General features: G+C 60.6%; 1 protein-coding gene across 3 annotated transcripts in view; it reads left to right on the top strand.

Moving 5' to 3' along the window:
- Positions 1-31: 31 nt before the first annotated feature.
- The window catches only part of TMBIM1 (transmembrane BAX inhibitor motif containing 1), a 31,832-nt gene continuing 21,241 nt past the window's right edge, over positions 32-10,622 (top strand). The window contains exons 1-3 of one of the 3 annotated variants that reach the window (XM_030580846.1): positions 39-114; positions 7,592-7,660; positions 9,124-10,058. The gene's annotated coding sequence lies outside the window, so the exon portion shown is untranslated. Of the gene's footprint in view, positions 115-7,591; positions 7,661-9,123; positions 10,059-10,622 lie in introns of all 3 variants that reach the window. The other 2 variants (XM_030580845.1, XM_030580844.1) reach the window with 2 other exon arrangements.

The raw sequence follows: 10,622 nt of genomic DNA, 5'->3' as shown, positions 1-10,622 counted from the left end.
CGGCTTGTGCCCGGGCCCGGAGACGCTGCGCGCCTAGGGAGGAGCCTGGCCGACAAACACACTCGCCGCTGGGGAGGTGGAGGAGCGAGCCCGGCCGGAGAGGCCCGAACCCCGGTAAGGAGCTGGCGCTTGGCCCCGTGCCCACGGGCTGGAAACGTTCCGGCCCTTTGCGAGGAGCCGGGGGCTGAGCCCGAGCGGGGAGCCGGGCCGGGGCTGGGCGCAGCGCAGCGGGGAGCCAGGCCCCTCGGGTGCCAGAGCCCGCGTCGTGCGCTCGGCTCCCCCCGGCCGGGGTCTCGGAGCAGCGCCGGGGCCCGGCTCGGGATCCAGCGCACGGGCCCTGGGTCGCTCCCTAGCCGGGGGACCGGGGCGTCTGGGGGCCGCTGCTGGGTGTGGGCTGCTCGGGGGCGAAGGGCCCCGCAGGGGCGGAGCTGGGCAGCGGGTCCCCAGGGCCGGGGTCAGACCTTGCCTAGGCCGGGGGTGGGAGGCAGGGGCCGGGTGTCTCCTTCCTGGCAGGGCCGCTGGGTGCGTTCGGGTTGGGTGGGGTCGGGCTCAGGCAGCTGGAGCTGGGAGCACCGGGGACTGGGGTCGGTTTGTGCTGCGGGGGGGACGTGTAAAAGCCTGGCAGACAGCAGACAAGGGCTGGGCAAGCCCCCCCTCCCCGCCAGTGCCCCTCACTCCCGACCCGCAGCCCCTGCTAGCCCAGCCCTAGGTTCCCCCCACTGCTCTGCCAGTGCCCCTCACTCCTGACCCGCAGCCCACACTGGGCTCTTCCCCCTCCCCCCCATAGCTATATGAGAATTACTTAGCCTACACCCCTGAATGGTGCTTATCACCAGGAGCGGAGCCCTAGGCGGGGGTCCTTGCAAGCTCCCGGTCGGCGGCAGTTCTGCAAGGCGGGGGTCCTTCCGCGCTCCCGGTCTTCGGGGCACTTCAGCAGCGGGTCGCGGAGCGACTGAAGGACCCGCCGCAGAAGACCCGGGGCTCGGAAGGACCCTCCCCCCCCGCCACCGAATTGCTGCCGAAGGCCACAGAATGTCACCCCCCAAATCCTGGCGCCTGGTCGCCTAACGGGCAGCGCCGGCCCTGCTTATCACAGCGTGTGCGCGGAGGAATAAGAGGCCTGGGAGAAGAGGGGGACAGGTGTGGTCTGGAGGGAGCTCCTGCTCCTTTCCCCATGACAGAGGCTTCTCTGCTCCCAGGTGCAGAGTCCATATCAGCTGCATGGGGAAGGGGCCAGGCCAACCCCCCTTCCCCCTCATGTCATGCTCCCTTCCCAGTCTCTCACCCCCTGCCTGTTTCCCATGCCCCTGGTGAGCTGTCCTCTCATCCAAGGCATTCCCAGGGCACCTATTACCCCCGGAGCCAGACACAGGCCTTAGGAGTGGCCCTCGGTTGAACATAGGCTCCTAGCTTCAGCTGCTCCTACTTCCTGGCTCTGTTTCTCCTGTCCCTTATGCCAGTGTAAACACACTGAGTGCAATGGAGTCACTCTGGAGTCACTGCGGAATGAGTGTGGGGGGGTCAGCTCATGTGGCAGTTAGCTGGGTTGCTCCTTGATCACACGCTGGTGCTCGTTGCGGTATTAGGCACTCCAGGAGGCCCCCGTTTGGCTGGAACAGACCCACCTAAGACATGACTCACTCCTTCCTTGTTTTTATTTTTCTAGCCTGGGTGTGGAACTGCTCTGGGGTGAGTGGATCCAGGGGCCCAGCGATGGGATTTCTGTACCCTTCCAACTCACCCCTCAATCCAGGGAGGTTTCTGCTCTGTAAAACCTGGGAGTCAGTAATCAGCAATAATTAACACTGCTACTAATGGGGGTGAATTTGAAACATGGTCAGGAAAGCGCTGTGTAACTGACATGACATTTGCAGCACATGGTTCATGGTTTATATCCCCTCCCCCGGCCGGCCGGGTCTGTTACAAGGGAAGGGTAATTCCCAGCTCCAGGAGAGGTTTCCCCGCTAGCTCTGCTGGAACTCGTGCGCTAGAGACAGAAGTGTAGCTGTGGCTAGCAGAACAAGGCAGCTGTGCCCAGTAGGATCCCCTCCAAAACACTCAGCATGTGTTAGGGCAGGCGGCCACTCTGCCATGGCAACACAGCTGTTTTTAGTACTAGTTTTTAGTGCACTAGCAGAGCTAGCCCAGGTGCATCTGTCTGAGCTGGAAGTTACACCCCCAGGTCCAGTGCAGACATGTACATTGGGTCTGCACAGCTTCTATGGGGCCCTGATCTCAGCTGGGGCTGCAGGCCTGGCTTTCCAGTGCAGGCAGGAGCCAGTGTCTGGTCCAGGCCCTTTTTCTCAGGGCTTCAGCTTTCTTTCTTCCAACTTATAACTAGTTTGGCAGAATCATCCCTTCTCCAGCTAAGCCAGGGTGCCTGCAGGGGCCCATCCGTTCTCCACAGGTTCGCACTCTACCAGCCACTTGCCTGAGAATGTCAGTCTGTTCTGACCTGCTTCCCATCCACCTCCTCACAAAACCTCCTGGCAACTCCCCCCACTTGGCCCCCTGGTTGGTTTTTAGACTCACCTGATCCCCCGCTGATCACTCTCAGCTGGGAAGTGTGGGGGGCGGGGGAAGCTTCTCCACTTAAAGGACCAGCACCCCATGACAGCCTCTTGAGGAGGAGAGATTAAAAAGACAGGGACTCTTCAGCTTGGAAAAGAGGCGACTAAGGGGGGATATGATAGAGGTCTGTAAAATCATGAATGGGGAAGTGTTCTTCACCTCTTCACGTAACACAGGAACCAGGAGTCACCCGATGAAATGAATGGGCAGTAGGTTTCAAACAAACATCAGGAAGTGTTTCACACAGTGCACTGTCAACCTGTGGAACTCCTTGCCTGGGGATGTTGTGAAGGCCAAGACTATAACTGGGCTTGAAAAAGAATGAGATACGGTCATGGAGGATGGGTCCATCATTGGCTATGAGAGAAGATGGTCAGGGATGCAACCCCCTGCTCTGGGTGTCCCTAAACCTCTGACTGCCAGAAGCTGGGACTGGATGACAGGGGATGAGTCACTCGCTAATTGCCCTGTTCTGTTCACTCCCTCCGAAGCATCTGGCACCGGCTATTGTCAGAGACAGGACACTGGACTAGATGGACCATTGCTCTGTCCCAGTCTGGCCATTGTATGTTCTTAAAATAGTAATAACACTAATCACTTCTCTATAGTGCCCTGCCAGGATTTAAAAGCAGCGCCCAGCTGTTAAATAGACACTGTCAGAGAGTTTATTAGAGAGATGAGGGGGGTGGGGTGATGTTAATTATTTTCTCTCTAAGGTCCTGGGACCGACAAGGCTCCAACCCCACTGTGGACAGCAGTGGAGAGCGTCGATTATTAACAGTTATTATTCATTTGAACTCCATGGGAGGGTTCTTGAGTGATGTTGCTGGGCTGCACAGGGACTGGCCTGGTGACTCATATGGAGAATATTCTAATGCCAAATAAATTGAGGGCGTGGTCTCGCCTGGGCCTGGTGTGCTGCCCTGGCTATTGCAGAATGAGAGGGGCTTGCGGGAGGGCGAGGAGGATGATCCAGGTCTGGAAAAACGTGGGTGTGAAGAGCAATTGAAAAGCCTGGGACTGTCGCCTTAGAAAGGAGACCCCCCACCCCATCCAACAGTGACCGAGAAAGGCAGCTGGGGGAGCGTCTGTTCTCCATGTCTCCTAACTCAAGAACCGGGGACAGGCGATGAAATTGAAAGATGGGGAACAGAAAACGGATAAAAGGCAACAGTTTTAAATGCGGCAGGGAATTCGCTGGTGGAATTTGCCAGTGGAACTCTCCGCCACAGGAAGCTGTGAAGGCCAAATGCTTCGCAAGCTTTAAAAAGGGATTGGACCTTTATGTGGACACTTACAATAACTAAGGCCAGCGTAGATTGTGGCAGGATAGTAAACCTCCTGCTTCAGGGCTTGAGCTGACCCCCAGTTGTTAGAGATCAGGGTGGGCTTAATGGGAGGGGGATCTGCTGCTGCAGGGTTCTTGCACCTTTCTGTGCAGCGTCTGGGACCCGTCACTGAGCCAGGTGAGAGGGACCTCAGCTCTGATCCAGCCTGGCTCTTCCTAAGTTACTCCCAAGCACAAGGATTTTCAGGATCAGGTGCTAATTTTAGGCCTCGGGGTATGTGATCCGTAGCTCAGCTGATCTCGTCCCAGTGTTAACAGGCAGGTTTGCGCTTGGATTGACGCATACCCCAGCGACAATCTCCTGCAGCTGCCTGGCAACTTGGGTGGCCGTTGACACCACGGCCAAGTCCAGAGGGGCAAGGCGCTGCTGGACACGACTTTGTACAGGGGGTGAATACCAGGGCAGAGCCAGATCCAGCCCAGTGCTGCCGGGCGCGAGGAGTGGGCAGGGACACTCAAGCGGCGGGAGATGCGGGGAGCGAGCCGTGTGGCCACCCTAGAGAAGAGGCAGGCCGATGACAGGGGCGCAGATGCTCAGCTGGTGGGATGGTGCCCGTGTGGTGCTGAGCTCATTGATGGTGGCTGAGGATCAGGCCCATTTCTTCCCTGCAGCTGGCAGCATTCTCAGGGACAGAGGCTGGGACCTTCTGATCTCTTGACTCTGCTTTGAATCAGCGGTGATGCCGCTGCTGCCAGAATCAAGCCCCTCCATAATTAACCTGACGAGGCCCCTCTAATTAATTAAACGTCCTTTGAGTGGGAGCAGGATCGTTGTCCTCCTGCTGTGACAGGGAAACCGAGGCACAGAGGGGGCTTGTCAAAGGGGGACCTTGCATCGTGGGGGGGAGGATTAGCGTGCAGAGAGAAGGCGGGCTGGGGGCAGGGGGCAGGGATGTGCTGGTGACTCTCGGAGACGGATGTTGTAGCAGGGGCTGGTTGGTCTTGTGCTGGGAGCTGCCGCTCCCCTTTCTAGAGGTCGCGGGTGGGGTCGGGGGGGGGCTGCTGTGGCTGGTTTTAGTTCCCCATCCGCCCAGGCAGGAGGATCCCCAGGCTGTCACATGCTTTGCCTGGCCGCCCACGGAGCGAATTGACGTACAGCAGGGAGCACGGCCTGTGGCACCGGGACCCCCTGCAGCAACACTGTGTGCTGCCCCCAGCCAGGGCCATTTGTAGCGTCTCCTGCCACCTGTGCCCACCTACTCTTGCTCCGCCTGGCCGGTGGGCTGCCCTCCCGGGGGAACACAGGGGTCCTTCCTCCCTGGGGCCTGCTGCTTGTCCCACCCCCCAATCTTTGATCTCTGCCCTCCCTTTCCCGCCTGCCCCCAGATAGGAAGAGCAGTAAACAGAAGGGGTCCCATTGCTTCCTCCTGGCTCTTTGGGTGTCCAGTGGGAGCAGGGGGGCCCAAGGTGCCCCGAGGCAATGGACTCGTTTGCTGTCAGCCGCCAAGCCCCCTCCACCGCAGGGCGTGTGGCAGAGGAAGCAGGTCCGTTGACCCGCTCCCCGTTTCCTTCCGGGCCCCGGAGCCCTGCTCTCATCCCGCACGCTGGGCAGTGGCTGAGCTGAATGCCTGTTGCGGGCAGACTTGGGGCTGCCGTGGGGTTTGGATCAGAGCACGGGAGAGCCGCTAGCCGGCAGCTCCACGGGGTGGGACACTGGGGTAACCTTATGGCAGGACTCTCATGAGTGTCCTGGCATCACCTGTTGCATTAGTGTCTGCGGCCTGCCCCTCCCTGGCTGCCTGCCCTGTCACTCCCTTGGCCTGGGCTTCCGGGTCTCGCCCACCTGCAGAGGGCTCCGGCTGGATGTCCCGGGAGGCAGAGCCCGGCGCTCCTTTCCCTGCCTTACCCCGAACGGAAAGGTCGGCTCCGGCTCGGCCCGCCAGCTACGCCTGCCCACGGCAGAGCAGTGTGTGGCCACGATTCACAGGCCCCACCTGGGCTGCTGCTTGCGAGAGGGATTCCCGCGGGAGACCCCGACTGGACTGAGAGGGGACGAACGGAACCGCAGCTGGATTCCCACTGCGGTGAGACATGTGGGGCTGGCCCCGATCCAGCAAAGCACGTGATCCCCTTCTCCCAGTCCTCTCCGGGCCCCCCTGCTTCTCCTGGGAAACAGCCTCTCAGCCCCATGGCCCTTCAGCTCAGTGGTCCCCTCCTCCCTGTCTCCTTCAGGGGACAGGCTGATCTTCTCTCACCCACTGGGGTTTGCTGTGCAGACCACCGCTTACTCTGTGCTTAGCTGAGCCCTCCACAGCCGCCTCTAGCAAACTCCTGTGCCGGTCTCTGAGCATCCGAGCGGCGTGTCCGTCTCCATCGTCTTTGCCGAGGTACCCGCGCGCCTCCCCGCCGTGTGACTGGGTCCTGGGGGGCCCGCTGCTGCGGGCTGTCCATCAAGAGGGACGAGATGGGTCCATCTACACTGCAGCCAGAACCCCAAGTCTCGGCACGGGGGCCAGTTGGCTCAGGCTCGGGCTGCGGGAGTAGGGATTGCGGTGCAGACGTTTGGGCTGGGGCTGGGGCTGGGGCTGGAGCCCAGGTTCTGAAATCCCCGCCCCCAGTGGGGTTTGAGTCTGCATGACAGTTTGTAGCCCTGCAAGCCCCAGCCAGCCGCGGGGCTTTTACTGCTGTGTAGATGTCGACTTTCCTGGCTCTGTCTCCCCGTTGGATTTCCTCTCTGTGCTCAGCCCCGGGTCGCTCCCAGCATCGCTGCTCCCTGGCGGCTGCTCTTCAGGTGCCCCCCACCCACACCCCGAGAGATCAGCTGCCTTTTCCCCGGCAGACTCGCTCGGTGGAGGGTTTCCGCTCTGGCTCAGGGTCCCCGGTCGGGCGTCACTGGCTTTTTGCTGCTCCTCGCTGAGTGCAGCTCCCCCTGCGAGTATCATTCACGTCCGTCCGTCCGTCTCTCTCCCTCTTCCCAGCCATCAAGGGCGATGTCAAACAGGTCGGGCTCCGCAGATCACTGAGGTTCCCCTTCACTCAGCTGCCTCCCCCAGCCGCCCCCTCCACACTCCTTCTTTCCCCTAAACTAGCCCCTGTCTGAGACCCCTCCCCAGCTCTTGAACACCGGGGTCCCTCCTGATCCTGCCCCCCGCTGAGTCTCTCCAGGCCACAAGGATACTACAGGGTAATCAAAGCCGGGGCATCTACACTGGAGACCTGACCAAGCTGCCCCACACATCACAGCCTCTGCCAATAGCCAAACGGGACAGGCCACTGGCTAAACCCTCTGTGCCTGCAGCGTGGGCCGTCCTGGGCAGCAAAGGGCAGGAGCGTAGGGGGCCTCCCCAAGACAGGGCTGGGTCTGGGGGCTGCCCTGAGTTCTCTCGGGATCCCTGTACTGGCTGCGTGTGGCCGAGCGGGGCCGTGACCCGTCCCCGGGCCTGTTCTGCCAGAATTACAGACTGTTGCTTCACGCATGTGATGGGGCTGATTCCCTGGGGGGCGAGGGGGAGGGGTTCTGCTTTCTGGGACCATTGGAATCTGGGCAGCAATCGGAGCCATTCAGGTAATGGGGGAATCCGTGCACTCCAGTGGGAGTGGGGGGCCCTGAATTGGGCTCAGGGTGGGGACAGACCCCAACACCTAGCAGAGATAGATGCTGCAGCCCTGGGTCGTCCTGCCAGCTGTTCGGAAGGGCTCTTACCCCGTTCTCTGCACCTTTCCTCACTGCAGGCTACGGTGATGGGCACGATGGGAGGAAGAGGATTACTCCGTGTCACCCCCCGCCGAGGTGGGACGAAGGTGGGGTCACAGGGAGGCTTGAGTCATGCCAGGCCTGGATGTTGGGGTACTTGTGGCAATCCAGGAGGCAACCAGCAGCATCACAGCCCCGCAGTCCCCCAGGAGGAGTTGGTGGCTGGTTAGAGGGAGGCCCAGGGCATTTTGGCAATTAATTGACCTTTGACTATTAGTGGTAACTATGCCCAGTGGTCTGTGATGGGATGTTAGATGCGGTGGGATCTGAGTTACTACAGATAATTCTTTCCTGGGTGTCTGGCTGGTGAGTCTTGGCCACATGCTCAGGGTTTAGCTGATGGCCATATTTGGGGTCAGGAAGGAATTTTCCTCCAGGGCAGATTGGCAGAGGCCCTGGGGGTTTTTCACCTTCCTCTGCAGCGTGGGGCACGGGTCACTTGCTGGAGGACTCTCTGCACCTTGAGGTCTTTAAACCACGATTTGAGGACTTCACTAACTCAGACATAGGTTAGGGGTTTGATACAGGAGTGAGTGGGTGAGATTCTGTGGCCTGCATTGTGCAGGAGGTCAGACTAGATGATCATAATGGTCCCTTCTGACCTTAAAGTCTATGGGTCTATTTGGATGGATCTGTTCTTCCAGGCGGATGCCACTGACAGATTGTGTAGGGGGGCACTGGGTGTTGGGTTTGGAGCACCCAGCCTGCAGTGTGAAATGGAACCCGAGGGGACTTGTTCACAAACAAGGGATAATGCCCAGGATATGACACCACATCCCCCACATCCGCCACCAGCCACCCCAAAATGAGCATGAGGAACTGAGCCTTGGGATGGATCTACACAGCCTGCAGCAGGGGCCTGGCCAGCTCTGGGAAGAGGAGGGGGCGAGTGGGAGGGCCCCCCAGACAGAGCAGCCCCCCGCTGCTTCTTACCCTGTAGCAGATTGGGCGGGAATGCAGCAGAGCCCGGGTCCCGAGGCGGATACCTCGCACTGGTGCAGAGCAGGTGCGGCTGGGTACAGGAGCTCTCCACCCCGCTGTCCCTGGGACAGGTGGACTATGGCAGCCAGGCAGCAGATCCTGCCCACGTCAGGGGACCCTGCGGAGTCAAGCTTGGGCTTTGGCTTGTATGTTTCAGGGGAGCCGGTCCCCTGTCTCCATCCCCACCAGCCCCGGAGAATCATCCCCAGGGATGCGCCACACCCAGCTGCTCAGAGCTGAGTCACGGCAGGGTCCCTGGGCATGTAAATATCGCTCTGGCTGGGGGAAGGGTCCTGGCTGCGCTGCGGGAGGAGGGGCAGGGGTGGATTTAGCCCCTGTCTGACTCAGTAGATGTTGGGATAAATGGAATGACCCCCCCCCGCATTTTGGACACTAGGTCTGTCTCCATGACCCGTTCACCCCTTGGCCCGCGGCAGGCAGGCAGGGGCCGATTGGGCTGGGGGTTTTGTGTTGGGGACACCCGTCTGCTGAGAACTGGGCTGAGACCCACCAAACTCCTGTCATGCAGGGGCACCCAGCTCTGTCCGAGCTCATCATGGGACGCTCCAGCGGACGGCAGTGGGCACCACAGCTGCTTGCAAAACCAGAGCCCAGAAGGCATTTTACTCCCTGACTCCCCCTGATCTCAGCGGACTGGGTGCCCAGCACCCACGGGCGCGAAGGCGGGTCTGAGGTGGCTTGTCTGGGGATCGGCCCTTCAACGGACGGATCCGACCCAGCAAGTGGGGGATCAGCGTAGAGGCCGGGAGCAGGAATTGCTGGCTAAGAGGCAGCGTGAAGACGAATTCTAGAGCTGTGACCGAAGCGCTGTCTCGCAGGCAGAGCCTGATCCTGCCCAGTGGCTCCCAGGCCTGGCCCTGGCAAGGTCCCAGCTCCCGACCGTGCGAGTGTTTCCCCGGAGGCTGACGGCCTCAGTATGAGATGGGCCCCCCGGGGAGCCCCCTTGGTTCCGGCTGGGAGAATGGTCATTACTCCAGGTTGCTGCGGGGTGGGATGTAGCTATTAACCCATAGGGTGCTGGCATCTTCCTGATGGCCCATAATCAGTGACAAAGAAACCCAGCAACATGGCCAGGGAAATTAACTGGGGTGGGCACCCGGGCTGGGGCTTATTGGCTGCCAGACCCAGCTTTGACAGGGAGCGGAGATCTGCCTGCGCCTTCAGGGGCTGGGGGTTAACTTCAGCTCCCCACACTCGGCCACTGCTTGGGGGAAGGTGGCCTCGAGGTTCGGTCTGAGGCTGGGAGCTCTCCGGTTCCTTGCCTGCTCCTGCCTTGTGTTATCAGCACTGCCCAGGGATGGTGGGACCATGAGGGTGGCAGCCCGCTCCTGGCTGCTGAGTCATCCCACCAGCTTGCGTCAGAGCTAGAGGGTGAGCCGAGGAGGGAAATCTCATGTTTGCAGCAGGAGCAGCGGGGCTGGACAAGTTGGGTGGCACAGAGAGGTGTGAGAGGGTTGCGTGGCGTGGAGGGCAGCGTCCCTTTAAATGGTTGGTGAGCCTGCTAGCGGCGCTCACCGTGTTCTGTGTCACAGAGGCTGTAGCGTGTGCAGCTGGCTCTGGTGGGTGTGTGCAGAGGTGCTTGTCGGGTGCAGCTGTGCCTCGGTGCTTCCTGGGGTTGTGTAAAGAGCAGAGGAGGCTGGTTGTGGTTATTGCCTAGCAGCGCGTTGAGAGGCAGTGAAAGAAGGAAAGCCCACTCGAGGGAAGGCAGGAGGGGCAGGATCCTGGTTGCTGGGATGGCTGAGGCTGGCGGAGAGGGCTAGTGTGCTGGGGAACGGTATCCGACCGCCAGGGCCATGGAGGGAGGGAGGGGGATGGGACGGGGCAGAAGGGAGCTGGCTTCTAGTGTGATGCAGCCAGAATGCCCCTGCCCTGTATTGCTGGGATGGGACTCGGGGATACTGGTGGAGGCCTGACAGCAGATGACCCCTTCGTCTGTTGCATTGGGGAGAGCTGGTTGCGCCAGGCTGGTCTACCAGATGCTCGGCAGACACAGCACAGAAGCTAGAG

This window comes from Gopherus evgoodei, chromosome 11 (assembly GCF_007399415.2).
Source record: "Gopherus evgoodei ecotype Sinaloan lineage chromosome 11, rGopEvg1_v1.p, whole genome shotgun sequence".
NCBI classification, from domain to species: Eukaryota; Metazoa; Chordata; order Testudines; family Testudinidae; genus Gopherus; species Gopherus evgoodei.
This window is presented reverse-complemented; position numbering and strand designations above follow the sequence as displayed.